The sequence below is a fragment of the Aythya marila genome (genome assembly GCF_965140915.1).
Source record: "Aythya marila genome assembly, chromosome: 3".
NCBI classification, from domain to species: Eukaryota; Metazoa; Chordata; class Aves; order Anseriformes; family Anatidae; genus Aythya; species Aythya marila.
The window spans coordinates 96,573,901-96,589,782 of NC_139044.1; the positions used below are offsets into that span (position 1 = coordinate 96,573,901).

The 15,882-nt window shown below is 33.1% G+C and overlaps 1 protein-coding gene across 1 annotated transcript in view; it reads left to right on the forward strand.

Moving 5' to 3' along the window:
* CSMD1 (CUB and Sushi multiple domains 1) overlaps positions 1 to 15,882 on the forward strand; it is a 1,184,580-nt gene that overhangs the window by 870,202 nt on the left and 298,496 nt on the right. The window lies entirely within an intron of this gene.

Sequence of the window (15,882 nt, forward strand, 5' to 3'; positions counted from 1 at the left end):
TATTATTTCTGAAAATTAATTACAAGGATTTCTGTAATTTCAAAGGGTTTGATTCTTGTTTCATCTCAAAATTTACCCAACATTCTTCATGCTGTGGTTTTCTTATATGTGTATCAGAATACACTGCACGCTAAAAAATGAATTCTGTACATTTTGTGTAAAATCTTAAAATCTGTTCAACTTGCATTTATTTTTATTATATATAGGGGACATAGGAGTTTTCCCTCTTTCTATTTGTGACAAAAATATCCTGGTAATCATTTAATATAGTAAATATTTTTACTAATCCATAGCATAATATTTTTTCCAATTCCACAGCTAAAAGAGACCATATACTTTTATCACTAGAAATCTATTCTATATTACATGTATATGAAACTAAAAATCATACATGGCAATATCAGATAAAGAAAAAATGCTTATTCGCAGGATAGCCATCTGCCATAAAAACAAGCAAACAAACAACCTTTAAAATTGGGTCTTTCATGATAATTTTGTGAAAAATAATCTAGGAAACTGTGCTGATACCTTGTTTGTTAACTACTTGCTGTATGTTATTAACTCGTATCTCATTAGAATGATTTATAAGAAGGAAAACAGCTTCACTTGAGCGTCCCTTATCATGACGATCTTCTATAATGCAGGCTGGGTTTGACTCAGAGAGAGGGAGTGCACAGAGCCAGAAGGAGCCTGACATCACAACAGGAGCAGGGGACCCCTTACCAGAAGAGGGAACAGACAGGGTTTTTTTGTTTGTTTGTTTCCCTAAAGAGCCATAAGAGATGACATGGAGTTTGCTGCAACCCAGGAACTACCTTGAGACTGCACTTGTATTTTTAAACAGAATGTAGCTGGGGATTGTATTCTTGTTCTGATGATGTAGCAGTGTAACATGGCCCTGTGGAGGGGTCTTGTTTACCCACAGACAAATCGTGTGTGTGTGTGTGTTTTTATATGTCTTGGGGTAGGAGAGAGATTGTTATTTCTGTGTGTTAATGCAGGCCATGATTCATGTTTTCATAGCATGAAACAAGGTATGGATCACAATTTGGGATGTGATGAGGCATGTCTGAAGATATAAAGCCTGTGGAGTGGTGCTGAGTGACTAGAGTATAGAAATGAAATTTGAATGCAGTCTTGGCAATCCAGTCCACTAGGGAGCGGTCCCTAGTGCTTGCTGTCCCCCAAATCATGTCTTAGAGAATGCTGGTAGGCATCATTAGGAAGCATGATAGACTTTACGAATTGTGGGTGGTTGGAGATCCAGTGTTCAAGCTCATTCTTGTTCCTGCTTTATTTAATAGTAGAGATTTAGGCAGAGTAGCTAGCCTAAGAACAACCTTGGAAGAAAGCACTTGCATAGCAAAGTCACAGTGGGAAGAGAAGGAATGGTGCACCAACCTTTCTTTCTTTATACATTTCAAAGAGTATCTCTGTGCTGTCTCTTTAAAAACTTTGTTTCTTTTGGTGTTGCCTAGCAAAAAAGATGCTATGCTTTCAGATATTGTTTATTCAATTACAAGTCTACACGTGCAGTGTTATATCAGTACCCAGATTACTTAATATCTCTTGTTTAGCTTACTAAATAGTTTTTCTTATTATTTTGTGTAACTTTGTTGCAAATTTATTTTTCTTTTGTACTTACAGATATGTTTATGCATGTGTGTTTTGTGTGGTAACCTGGTAGAGACTAGGAGAAAGAAAGATTCTCCACTTTTCATTCGAGTAGCCAGATCTGGTGGGATGGTCTTCCCACAGCTCAGATGCAGGTCTTAGGGTTGAGGTGGGGAGAATCTATTTGCTTTGGATCACTGGAGCTGGCAGGATGGTCTATATACACAGACGGTGCTTTGACACCCGTCTAGCCCATTATCGCTAGGGTGCTGGTGTATGACATTGGTGCACTCCATATGAGCTTCTGCCTGCACAGGATGCCATCTAGATCCTTGGAGGCATGGTCACAGGTCACCTCCACCAATTCCCAATATGTTGTTTAAGTTTGTTTTGTAAAAGTGATGCCTTATGAAAGATATACTGGAATTTAATGCTATGAACTTCTTAATTTTTTCATATAATAGATTCATTTTTACTGTTGTTGAGATCAAAAATTTCTGAAATTTCCTGTTCATATGCCTTTTTCCATCTTCTAAACTCAACTGAAAGCTTACTATTACCTGCATTTTTAGGATTTTATTGAGGCTACTGATGTGCTTCTAGATGTTAAATTTATGGGAAATATAGACACTTTTTTTTTTTCATTCAGACACAAAGATACTATTTGCAAAATCCTCTTTTTTAAAAAAAAAAAAAAAAAAAAAAAAGGCTTATTTCACTAAACAGTTGCTTCAGAGTTCTTCAATACTTTATTCTTTCGGAGTCCTTTCACCAGCTGTGTGATTTATCCATTCAGCTCATAAACAGACATTAATTTCACACGTTGACTAAAATTGATTTGACATACAAACACCTCCACCTGTTACAAAGTCAGCATATCCTCCAGAGCAGCCTTTTTACAATGCTCTCTTGTTTTATTAGCAATTTAGATGAAAGCAGGTTATTATTATTCAAGATAAAATAATGATTTATAATAATGATTTATCTTTCTGTGCAATTTAAAAAATGATAGCTCATAATTCAAAATATTGACAAGAACAATTTTAAGCCTTTTTTATAATATATTTGTTATATGCATGATATTATGTAAAAATAAGACCCATTCAGATTATTAAGTGTGTGAATTACTGAATTAGGTTAACAAAAAGATATAATGACCCCCTAATTTGGTATTGTGTGTGCTTGCATGTTGGTTTTACATCTAAACACTCTTCTGAGTGTATAATATCACTCAGTTTTCTTATAATCATAAAGAATTAAGGATGTTTACCACAAAATGGATCTTCTAAAAACATGTAATCTTGGAGTTTTCTGAATATAGCTCATAGAACATTGTACAATGAAGATTTCTACATTTGAAAACTAATGAACTACATTAAATAAGCTGTTTGTGGAGATAAGGCTATAAAGTATATGCCAATTGTAGGTGAAAAACATCATATTAATACAGTAAGTAATATAACAGTTTCAGAAATGAATTAAATTTGGTCAGCGGTACAAATGACCTGCATTGGCCACAGTTTCAGTCTGTAATATGATCTTGCAAAAAGAAACAAACAAAAACCCGTGGCATTTGTAATAATTCTGCATTTTATTACAGACCAGTAATCTATTCTTTTGTAGTAGATTTTTTTAGATCTTTTGTAATGTACTCTGCCCTGACTTTCCAGGCATGGACAATCCTTTCTTGAGTAGGAAATGATAGCAATAATTCATAGTAAGATTTCAAAGCAGCAATTTATTTACAAATCAATCGTAGACTTGGCATTATTATATTTTTTATTTTTTTAAGTTCCCTTTGTTTTTCCTTCAAGTGTAAAAGACTGCTTTAGTGGTTAAAGAACTTTTAGAAAGCAGAGTACTATTTACTTCAAAACAAAATCATTACAGTTAGGACACATAATAAAGCAATAAAAGTTTTACTGCTATGCTAGCAATATCAGTTATATAAAATAAATGAAGTACACCACTCCTTGTAGAGACAGATGCAGATTGGTTTCAGTCAGTGTCTTTAGATATGCCTGTTGATCTGTTTGTCCTCTCTTTCAAAAAGAAAAAATAAAAAAATAATAAAAAAAATTTCCCTCAGGAAGTGAGTATATTTGGTTTGTTTAGATGCTGTAGGGTGGTATCAGCATGTGTGCACTTGCATAACCGTCCTCGCAGAACTAAGAGCACACAAACCTTTTGGATTTTTCCTATCGTCTGCAGCACCCTCCGTGCTGTCTTAATGCCATTGCCAAGTCTTATTGGCGCTTTTTATTCTGTAATGTTTTTATTGCCTTTGCATGAAATAGTTTGCAAAAAAAAGGTTTTGTACAGTCACCTTTTATGGACTTATACAACATTATAAAAATTTTGAATCTGTTAATGCTTCTATTGTTTTGCATTACTATGCCATATAAATATTACTGAATTTCATTGAGTATCATTTCTCACACTTACTCAGCTTGCAACTGAACTTTTTTGGATTTGTAATTCCAAATATTATGATAAACAATTGAGTTCAGTTGAAAATCTAATCCACTGCTTCGATGCACTTCCATAGGTTTCTATTTTGCTATTTTTCTAACAGCAGTATATAGAGAAGAGATTTTTAAAGGATTTTAGCAAGAAATGTAAGTCAAATAAAGCTTTATTTATTTTTTTATTTTTTTAAGTTTCCATTCATTTTCAAAAAAATGCTCAAGGAAAGTGGACACGACCTATTTGTTGTGATTGTCTTCTTATCTGCTAAGGTTGAAATTATATAAAATAAACTGAGGGTATATGGTCTATTTGCTTCTTTATGCTATAGATATTTGTATGGAGTATTAGCGTGTTTTCACCAGGACATGCACCTTAATAGGAACCATTAAGATGTATATTTCCATTTTGTATATATTAAAACATAAATGTTTGTTGCAATGAATTAAAGTCATTGCCATTCGTTCTTATGTATAGTAAATATTTTCCCATCCTACCACATCACAGTCCTCTGCTTCACATTAGAAGCCATAAAAAGATGATCTTCATTAAAAAAAAAAAAAAAAAAAAAAAAAGTTTGGAATAGATGGTACCTTAACTAAAGCTACACAAATGTACCATGGGCAACACATACAATCTCTGTGTAGGCTGAAATGTAGTAAGGAAAGGTATTCTAGGCATCACTGCAGTCTTTCCTTTCCAAACTGAAAACTAATGTCACTCTACCATTTCCTTTGTATGTGTACTGTATCAAATTGTAAAAGCAAAAATCAGACAACTTTTATATTCATAGTTTTATCAAAGGTCTAGTCTGGAATATTTCACAAGCCCTTCATAGTACCACAGTTAGTAGTTTTGTTTGTTAGTTTTTATTTCTGATCTTCTCCTTTCACTTCAATTGGACAGTTAATAGTGATGTAGTAGAGTTAGACTCCGTCAGGGTCTCTCCTTCTCTCTTGTGCCCTCAGCATAAACCAGCCTTTTTTATTTTTCTTCTGAGTGTGAAACTTTAAAAGCAAAACGTCAAATGGATTTTTCCGCCTGAGATATCCACACAATCTATGCAATACAATGGCTACTACTGACCAACTATTTTTTTGTAATAGCATTTATATAACAAATTGTTAGGAATGGGCTAGGAAAGTATATGCTAAGCTAATTGGAGCACTTCTGTTGCCTAATGATAATTCTTTATTCACATTTATGCTTTGAGACACTCTTATTATCTAATTTTCATCCATTTAATATGTGTTAAATTGATTTTCTGTGATGCCAGTTCTTAATTAGGATGTCATGTGTTGCTAATTTAAATGGCTTAAAGAAGACAAAATACACTGTGAGGTTTATAATCTAAATACCTATTGTTTGTATGACATGAGCAATTTTCCATAAAAACATGTTAAATGGTGTTAATTATATTTTCATCCCTTAACTCTTTAGAAGTAGACTCCTGTGTTGGCTGTTCCATCACTTTGATAAAAACACAAAGGTCTATTTGCTTGCACTTTTAATACAGGTAACACATTGGTTACTTTCTGGACAAGTACCACATCTTACTTGCCAGGACTCAAGATATCTTATTTCTGGACAAATATGTTCAAAGATATTCTGCTCTAAAACAATAGAATGCATAACATTGTCACAGTTTGAGTGAACAAATTATACACAATTTTCCATGCAAATGCACAGGTCCATGTCTCATTACAATTCAACATGGATAACACTGTATGGTTTGGTTGTACAGAGTTAAAATTCTATTTGCTTTTTAAAGTTTTGGTAGACACAGCTGTTACTGTGTTGCTACAGAAAACATCCTATAACTATTTAGTAACCTATACAAATTGTTATAAAGATAAGAAGGGACCCTATTTCCTTCCTTTATTCTGTTCTTTCCTTTCTTAGGGGCACTCCTGCATTTTGACGGGGATTTTTGTGACGTATTTCTTTAGAATTTTTTATACAACTCTAGATCTCATATAGTGGTTTTGACCCTGAATTTTGGTTTACAGGGGCTAGCAGCAAATTCAGAGAGTATAATTTAATATTGATTTGTTTGCATTATATGGCATAAGAAGCAGAAGACTTTCCACAATGAAAAGGGTCCTATGGACAATATGTATCAGATTTCTGGACTTGAGGTCATGAATGAATTCAGAAGCTCCCTGGCAGAAGTATTTTCTTGTGGGTTTCCATAATGATTGCTAACACCTGATTGTAGTAATGGTTGGAACTAATACTTTTTCCTCCATCCTTCCTCACAAGTTGCTACTTCCAGTAGCAGAAGTACTTCCAGCTACTTCCAGTGTGGTACTTCCAGTTTTCTCCACGATTGCCATGTGAAAGAACAGTTCTCTGTATCTATGGATTACTATTAGGAATTACAACTTCCAGGAATCCATGGAAAGGTTTAATGTGAAGTATGTTAATAATAAAGTCAAGAAAAGAAAGATTTTTTTTCTCTCTCTCTTACCCTGCGAGGATACAGACCTCATATTTATGAGTGCTGTTTAGAATACAACTCATTGAAGTTCCATCTACTTTTCACGCCTATAAGTACATTCCTTATAGAAAAATCCGGAGATTTTGTGTTTGTTTGTTTTTAAACTATTCTCTTGCACGTTTTTAAATAAAAAAGGAAGTTGTGTTCTGTATATTTCAGTTTCTTAGCATTAAGTAAATAAGTGAATTCTCTTCCTCAGTATGAGTGAGGAATGGAAAGTACTTTTCCCTGTTTCAAAAGAAATAAGTGTGTTGGGTGTTTAAAAACAATATTAAATTATATACGATCTCTATAGAGTTTGGGTTTTATGTCTATTCTGACTTAATGTCCTTCACTCTAGGTCCTAATCAGTAAGTGAAAATCAGCATTATAACAGCTGATTTTATTTGAGTTTATTCTTATAAGAATAAACAGGAAGAAAACCCCCAAACCCATGATTAATGCAACTATATTAAGTTGTTCTGTACAAAAATAGGGAATTCTAAAATAAGGCAGACTTTACTTAAATTTTATATTTAACATAATATTTGTAATATTGTTTAACTAACATTTTAGAGATCACTTGGATTACACTTCAGGTCTGAAGAAACAAGAACTGTGATTTCAAGAAATATGGCAAATGCATTTTTCCACTACTCAGCTTTTAAAATCATCTTTTAAAGTTAATCTCTCTCTTGAGGTAGTCTCAATTATTACTGTTACAAAAACTGGCAAGCAGCAGAAATGAAACTGACTTATCTAATTTTTTCCATCTCAAAAATACCTAAAACAGTGGAGTAACTTTGCTTTATATAGAATTGTTAAATAATGAAACATAATATATAAAGTTTTCAAAAAGCTTGGGTTTTGTTTGGAATACTGAAACAATTACAATGGAAACAGAAGTTTTCCTCATATGCACATGGAACTTCCTGCATTTCACTTTGATATGTTTATAAATAAATTCATCAGCAATTTGTTCTAATATATTTTCATCTTAAATGAAACAGGCATATAATTCCTTGGATACTGTTTTCTGCAGTTTTTGAAACAGTTATTTCAGATGCTCCTCTCCACTAAGCTGAGATCTCCCTTGTCCTCCATAAGTTCTTGAAGATAATTGCTAATAGTTTATAGACCTCTTCAGTTTAAGTACTGTAATATCAATTTAATTTGGACCTGTTCCCTGGAATATGTTTATATTTTCTAAAAAGTCTTTAATCTGTTGTTTTCCAGTCCTGTCCTGTTCTTCGTTATCCTTTCCTGCTAGCTGTTTTTTTGTTTTGTTTTTGTTTCTTGTACATTTAATGACTGTCTGCAACCTCCTTTATGCCTTTTAGCTTTCCAGTTTTCTCCTCCATCCTACCTGGGGATAGCGATTGAGTGGCTTTGTGGTACTGTGTTGGGTCTGTCTGAGCTGGAGTCACCTTTTCCCTGCAGCAGCCCGCACAGTGCTGTACTCTGCACTCGTAGCTGGAACAGCACTGATATCACTCCAGTGTTGTGTCTATTGCTGCATAGTGCTGGCACAGCATCAGGACTCCTTCCAAGCCCCCAGGAGCCAGCAGGCTGGGGGTGGGCAAGTGATGGGGAGGGGACATTGCTGGGGCAGCTGACCTAAACCAACCAAAGGGATATTCCATAACACCTGATGTCACACTCAGCAATAAAAGGGGGGGCTCTCGTGGGGGAGGGGGCTGTTCCTCCTGAACAACCACTACGCGTTTGAGGCCCTGCTTCCCAGGACGTGGCCGAACACCGCTCGCTGATGGGAAGTAGAGAATAATTTTTCCTCTCTCTGTGCTTCCGCGCAGACTGATTGCTTCTTTTGTCTCTGTTTTTCCTCCCGTTCCCTTTCCCTTTAATTAAACCTTTCTTATCTCAAACCTCGAGTTCTCTGTGTTGTATTTTCTCCCCCTTCCTCTTTGAGGAGAGGGGGAGTGAGAGAGCGGTTGTGGTGGAGCTCGGCTGCCCACCTGAATAAAACCACCACAGGTACATAGCTGCCTGCTGGGTTAAAACACAAGAGTATACAGTGATAAATCAAGAGAAGGTGACAATCCAAGAGCAATTCCCTAGTCATGCATAGTTCAAGTGTTTCCTCTTTGTTTCTTAGTAAGATTTTCTTTCATGCATTTGTTGTATCACTTTTTGTGATACACCTAAATTTCACCCAACAAACGGAGAAATCCATGTGTGAAGAACACCTTAGATGTTTTAAGCCCATTGACTACCTTGATAAGCCTTAGTTCTTCTATTGTGAGACAGTGAAGAGTCAATTCCTATTTATGCTTTTTATTTCACTTCTTATATGTTTTGTTGTTGTTTTTTTTTTTTGTTTGTTTGTTCTTTAATATATGTATAGGTTTTATAGCTCAATTCCTCAATCATCTCTTTTTAAAGTTGAATTATATGGCCAATGCTGTGATTTTATAATTACTGGTTAAAGGCTGTAGCTTTATTGAAGCAACAGTGTAGGATCTCAGGACCTACCCTTGCCTGAGTCTGATTTTAGCTTGTTTTGATATTGTCTGTATTCAAGTAATTACTGCCAAACATGGCTATATGAATGTCACACATGATAAAGGCTTGAGAAGCCCAGGTAATTGCTGCATTAGTAGAGGCTGGGGCAGGCAGTTGTACAACTTTCAGACTGTAGCTGGACACCAATGGGAAGGAAACAGGCAGGGAAAGAAAAACTGGAAAATTAACCTGTCATTGTACCTGCAAGCTCAAAATTAATTGTTTCCATATTTATGATTCTGCAGTTGTTGATAATGAATTTCATTGTTATTTCATCAGTCAGTTAGTTGAGACAATAAACTTCTCTGCAATGAGTAACAGAAAACTTTGAACTCATTCCTGTTCAAATTTCATCTGCATCTACCCTGGACAATCATAAAACTGATCATTAAAAAAAATAATAAATTCTTTTTCTTTGTGATTTTTCTTTATTCTCTGATAGAATATTTAAGTACACAGCAAATATTAAATTTAACAAAGTTGTCAAATAGATTTATTTTTTTTTTCTTTTTGATTACTTTAAAGCATTTATATATATATGGTATTGTATTATTACCAACAAGCCATCTCTATGCTATGATAACAGGCAGTTAGTTTAAATAGACTTCCAATTAAAAAAAAAAATAATCATAAAATCATGTTGGCTTTCCATCTATCTGGTTCTAAGGTCATGTTTGGTTTTATTATTGATATAGAATTCAACAAAATAGAAGCAACAAAAATTGATCTAGTGGATATGATCTGTGGCCTTTTTGATGACAACAAGGACAAAAAAAAATCAGAGAAACTGTGAGACATCCCTTAGAATGCTGCTGGGAACTATATGACCTGTGAAGGAGGCTTTCTCTTTTTATAGTTGGGGATTTACAGTAAATTGTATTGTATCTTTTCTTTGAAGGAATTTACTGGAATAATATTAAAATTGTTATCACCTATGAAATTACCCTGTAAGGCCACTCTGTTTTTAGCTATAGGCCAACCACATTTTAGCTTTAATAGCCAGCTTTACAGTCTAAATATGTGCTATTTGAAATATATATATTTTTTTTTCTGTTAATTTTGATTTATTTTTCACTTTCAGTAGTTATTCCCATGTTCCTTTGCAGGATTCATATATATATATATAAATATATATATATATATATATAATAATTTCATTCTCTTACCTATGTTCTCTGTTCTCTTCAGTATTCCTGACGCGCGCTCTCTCTCTTTCTCTCAATCTCTCTCTCTCTTTCTCTCTCTCTCTGTATAGGGGTTTCTTTATCTGTCAGTATTTTCAAATTCCCATAATTTTCAACAACGTATTGGTATTTGGGAAACCAGTATTACACATGCATTTCAAAGAAGGCTGAAACATTTTTCCATATAAACAGTAGCATTTTTGTGCTTCCTCAGGTATTTGTAAGGCTAGCTTTCTGCCTCGTTAAAAAGAAAAATCATATTAAACAGAAGGGGCCTTTTGTAAATTCTGGTTCCTTTTCCTATACTGAAACTATTGTTTTATAATACTGAAAGCTCCTGCATAATTTGCAGATGGTCTATTTCTATAGACCACCGTGGTTTCCTGTGGAAACAAGAAAAATGTACTTTAGAGGAATAAAGTATTTAGGGATACTTAGTTGAATTCTCTGCTCCATCATAAATTTGCTATGCAAATCTTTTACAACTGCAATCTGTAAATCTTTTCAGGAGTGGTAAAACCATTGCTGATTCTGCTTTTTATTTTTCCTGTGCTGAAGTCCTAGAAAGACAAGCTCTCTGTTCCTGCCAATGAAGAAGTACTTACAGTTTAAAATATTTATTGTGTAATTTAATTGTTGTATTGAAGAATTGTGGTATTCCCTAAGAAGACAGGGAAGAACGTATGTGTAGGTTGAAGTAATGTCTATTTACCTCATTTGTAACGTGTCTACTCATAACTCTTCTGCCTGTCAAATATGATGGATTTAACAAACATACTGGATTTATGTCACAGTACAGTTGCAGACTTTGTCTTTTTATATATTACTTCCTTTTCATTAAGAAGGCTTTAAATGACATTGCTTGGGACTCAGATTTGAATTCTAACATTCAGATAAAAGATGTAGGGCAAATACAATATGTTACTGCTCCAAATAGATTTTATTATTGAGATCAATGCAAAGATCACCTTAAAGCATTATGGTATACAATAAATAATATAAGTGGGAATAATTAAAACACAGCATCTGTTATATCAAAGTCTGTTCTGCACAACAATATTTTTTCTGTCTGTTCTAAACTTAGGAAAGTGTTTTTCAAGTGTCAGAGTCTGCTGTGTCAGGTATTCTAAATGTCACTGCAGGAAGATATTCTATATTAGATGTAAGGAAGAAATTCTTTACACTTTGGGTGGCAAGGCACTGGAACAGGTTGCCCAGAGAAGCTGTGGATGCCCCATCCCTGGAGGTGTTCAAGGCCAGGTTGGATGGGACCCTGGGCAACCTGATCTAGTCGTAGGTGTCTTGCCCGTGGCAGGGGGGTTGGAATTGGATGATCTTTAAGGTTCCTTCCAACCCTAACCATTCTGATTCTAGGGTAAAAAGAAGATATAAACAAAGTCATCATTTTTCTTGTATTTAAACACAAACATTTATGACCTGTTATAAGAGTTTAGATGTTAAACTGAAAAGGTCCAATTTGATGCAGAAATAAACTTCCAAACTATTTTTTTTTTATTATTTTTATTTTTTTTAAATGTGCACCTGCCAGTTTTCAGATTATAGGTTCCCTTAAATTGTCTTGGATGATAATTACAAAATGTAGTCAAATATGTAGTCAAATTCATGAATTTAGACTTTAAAGGTATTAACTTTGACTATCTGGCAGACCTTGAGCTACTGAAGTTTGACTATTTATGTGTGAGGATATTATTAATGCTCTATAGAGAAAAGATGTATCTAGTTACAGATTTATTGATTTGATTATGATTCACTGATCATCTAAGCTAGAATATCAGATAGCGTGAATGAAAATATCATGGTATTATGGAATTGATTTTAACTGTGCATTTGTAATGTAGTAACAAGGGAAAAAAAAAAAAAAAAAGCAAGTTACTACCATGACTAAAAAATAAATTAAAGACTGCAAAATGTTAAAATCCATTAGCATTTTATTATGTATTTCAGATACCTGGATCAAAGTAACACAAAATCTTTTCATTAAAAAGACCAGAACTGCAACATGAAACCTTTCAAGTATTAGTTTTAGTACGTACTTAGGTGCTTAATATCACTTTAGAATTGCCATATTTCTTCCTTTGAAAGAAACAAAACACAGCACCAGAAATGTCTTTGATTCAATTCAGAGGGATATGATCTTCCTGACAGAAAATCGCTGATCATGTCTCTCTTCCAACGTTAAAGAGACTGTTCACTGAAATTGAGTAAATACTTCTAGTTTACAAACAAGATGAGAAGTCTCTTTCCCCAGACTACCAAAAGAATCCATGAAAACCAGAAACAAATGAATACATGTATGATTTATGCTAAAAAAATAATAATAATAAAAAAATGTTTTTTTTGAGACTGACAAGAGACAATGAAATAAAGGCTGCGTCAAATTCCAGAGGACAGAGAAATGTGGAAATGACTACATGTCTATAGTATCTAGATGCAAACAAATAGTATGTGATTCTGTGATGCTGTGATATGTATAAATACAAAATCCATAATTTAACCTTCTTTTTATTCCCTAGTTGTGTTCTGTCATTAAGGTATGTGATGGAAAGCTAGATCTTCAGTAAAGACAAAAGTACATACATTCTGTCTGCAGTCAGTGCATCTGTGAGAAATTCAGTTAGCTAAAAAAAAGCTTTTTGTGGATTTAGTATTTTTCAAATGTTTTGGAAGGAAATTGTCTAGTACCTGCATTAGTAAATTGTAATTCAAGAGCAAGGAAAGACATTGAACTGAATAACTGTGGAAACTATATCTAACTAGTATATAGTAATATATCTATTACTATATCTAACTTGGGAATTCTTTCTGCTTTCGTGGAGTGAAAATTAGATTTTTTTATGTCACAATTAAATTAATTGGTAGAATATTAAATGATCTAAAAATGTGGGCTTGATAATAACACCCATAATTTAATATGAATAAGAAATTATGTGTATGTTATAGTAAATCTTCATACCAGGAAATTTGTATGAAACTCGAAGCTACAAGTGAATGCTATCCATTAAATTCAAATAGATGATTTCAGACAAGCTGAATAATTTGTTTTTTTTTTACTAATATAAATTCTCTGTAATAGCAGATGGTCTTCACCCCAAGCTTTGAGAAGCTGTAGATTCCTAGAGCTGGATGGAATCTTTCAAATGTTTTATTGCCAAAATGCAAATCAAACATTCTCAAAAGTGTCTTATAAGTTGTGACATTTGCTGAATTGTTTTTATGTTGAACAAACAAACACAAACCCTGGAAGTTGAGATAGAAATAAAGTTAATACATTTCATTTTGACATTATTATGAGATATTTGTCTTTTCAATGTAAAATACTTTGATAAAAAATTTGTTCTAATGTATTTTAACTGCAAATGCAACACTGAAATATGTTTTTTGAGGCAAACAGATTTTATTAAAGTTTTATATTTCTGAATAATAAAAGTATTTAAAAGTTTCACCTGAAATTAGTTTTTATATTTTAATTGTTTATTTATGCTTTCAAATAAGAGATTTAAAAATTCGGGTTATATTTCTACCTCATGTAAAATTGGTCATTCATGTATGAAAGGTGATATGTTAAGACACACTAAGTATTCACTTAGAAGTGAATTACTTAGAAGTAAGACCTCAATTCTGACCAAAGACATACTGTACTAACTTCCCATAAAAAAAATGAATTCTCAACCTGTCAGAAAGTTTAATTTTAGGTAACTTCTGTTAAAAGTTTTGGTTCATTGATCCATAACCCACTCCTAGGGCTTCGTGTATCTCCTGAGTTAGAAAGCATCCTGATCTATCTTCTACTTCAGTAAATTCATTAATTAAAAATATTGTGGTACTTCCTCTGTATCCATGGAAATAAACACTTGTTGCTTTCTCTAAAGGGATAATTCTTGAGCAGTGACTTTGCAAGACCCTGCAGACAGTTTGCCTCCTGACACTTCTGCTCTGAGACAGTATTGCCCTGACCTCCAATACACAACAGGTTTTTCAAAAGAGTGTTGATCATTCACACGTACTGCTTTAGATGTAGCTCTGCTATCAATGGAGGAGACGAATTTTTAAAATAAAATCAAAATATGGGTTCTAATTTTCTGTAGCTCTCCACATTTTCATGTAGTGTGTGGACAACTGGGAACAAACAAGTTTTCAGTGCTCCATTGTACTATTAAGAATAAACGTCTCACTAGGATCATGCAGGTGAAGCTACTTTAAAGCATTTTTAAAGATAAAATATGCAATCCTTGATAATTTCAGATACTCTTCCAGTATCAGACTATTTCTGATATTATTCCACTGCTGTTTTAATATATTTGTGTAGTGGACTTTTGTAAGATGTTTTCATTCATTTGATACATTCTGGCTTTCTGGTAAGACAATTATTCAGTAAAACATCTGACTCTGGGACTGCTCTGAATTCATAGATATAAAAGGAACAAATTTCTTTTCAAAGTCTTATTTTAAGATTAAAAAAAAAAAAAAAAAAAAAAAAGTGTACCTCTCTTTACCCTGATGAATAACTTGTTCTGCTGTGAAATGTACCATACGTGCTTCTCAACAATCTGTTCAGAACTTCTTCAAGGTTGTGAGCATAGAGTATGAATATGTGTACCATAATAATGCCATTCTGCATATTAAAATTTCTTTTGGACTTAGCATGCCAGGTTGAATGCTTCTGCTAGATTTTAATATTAATAGTTTTAGCAATATATGACAGCAGACGTTTTTAATTATGTTAAATTATCTTAATACTTAATACTGTTCTGAGAGTTGAATTTTCTTGATATCCTGAATATTTCAAATTTCATACCTTGAATTAAACTGTGAAACGTTTAAATAACTTCAAAATTTTATTGCTGAGTTCATTTGAATGAGGTTCACATCATTTTACTACAGATGTAGCAACACAGTTTATAGAACCAGATGTGCTTCATTATTATGGTTGCTGCATAGATGGAAATTAATGTCAAAACTTTTTTAAATTTAATGGCAAAGAAATGTATTCTTCATTTTCAATGGGCAGCAAACTGTAGAGTAATTTGCAAGATGATACAGCATTTCTAGCACAGGCACTTAATATTTACATTTCCTGTCTTTAATATTCTTGTTATTCATATGTTTCATAAGACTAGATTTTTATATTCTTATCTACACATGCATTCCATATCAACAAAATAAATATTATTTAAATAGCAGATCTTCTAGAGGGTGTCTAGGAAGTATGATCTAAATTGTTAATCTTTTTTCAGTGTAGCTGAACACAGCTGGCAAAAAAAATGGCTCTCATTTGAAGTATGAGATTTAAAAATAATTCTTCAATTTTATTATATTTTGGTGTTTATGGTATTTCGGTGCTTTAAATAAAATCAATATAATTTATGAGTAAATTATGTACTTTTAATTTTATTGCTAATAGCATTATCTAATGAATTGCAGATTTGAAAGTTAAATTAGATTCTTTATTACTAGTACTTCATTACAGAAATAAGATGTATATGTTAATATATGTCCATGATAGAATGGAGACTATAGATGAATTTATAATTCTACCATGAAATCAGATGTATTTCAGTGCAGTCATACCATTAAACATGAGGATTTTTGTATCTT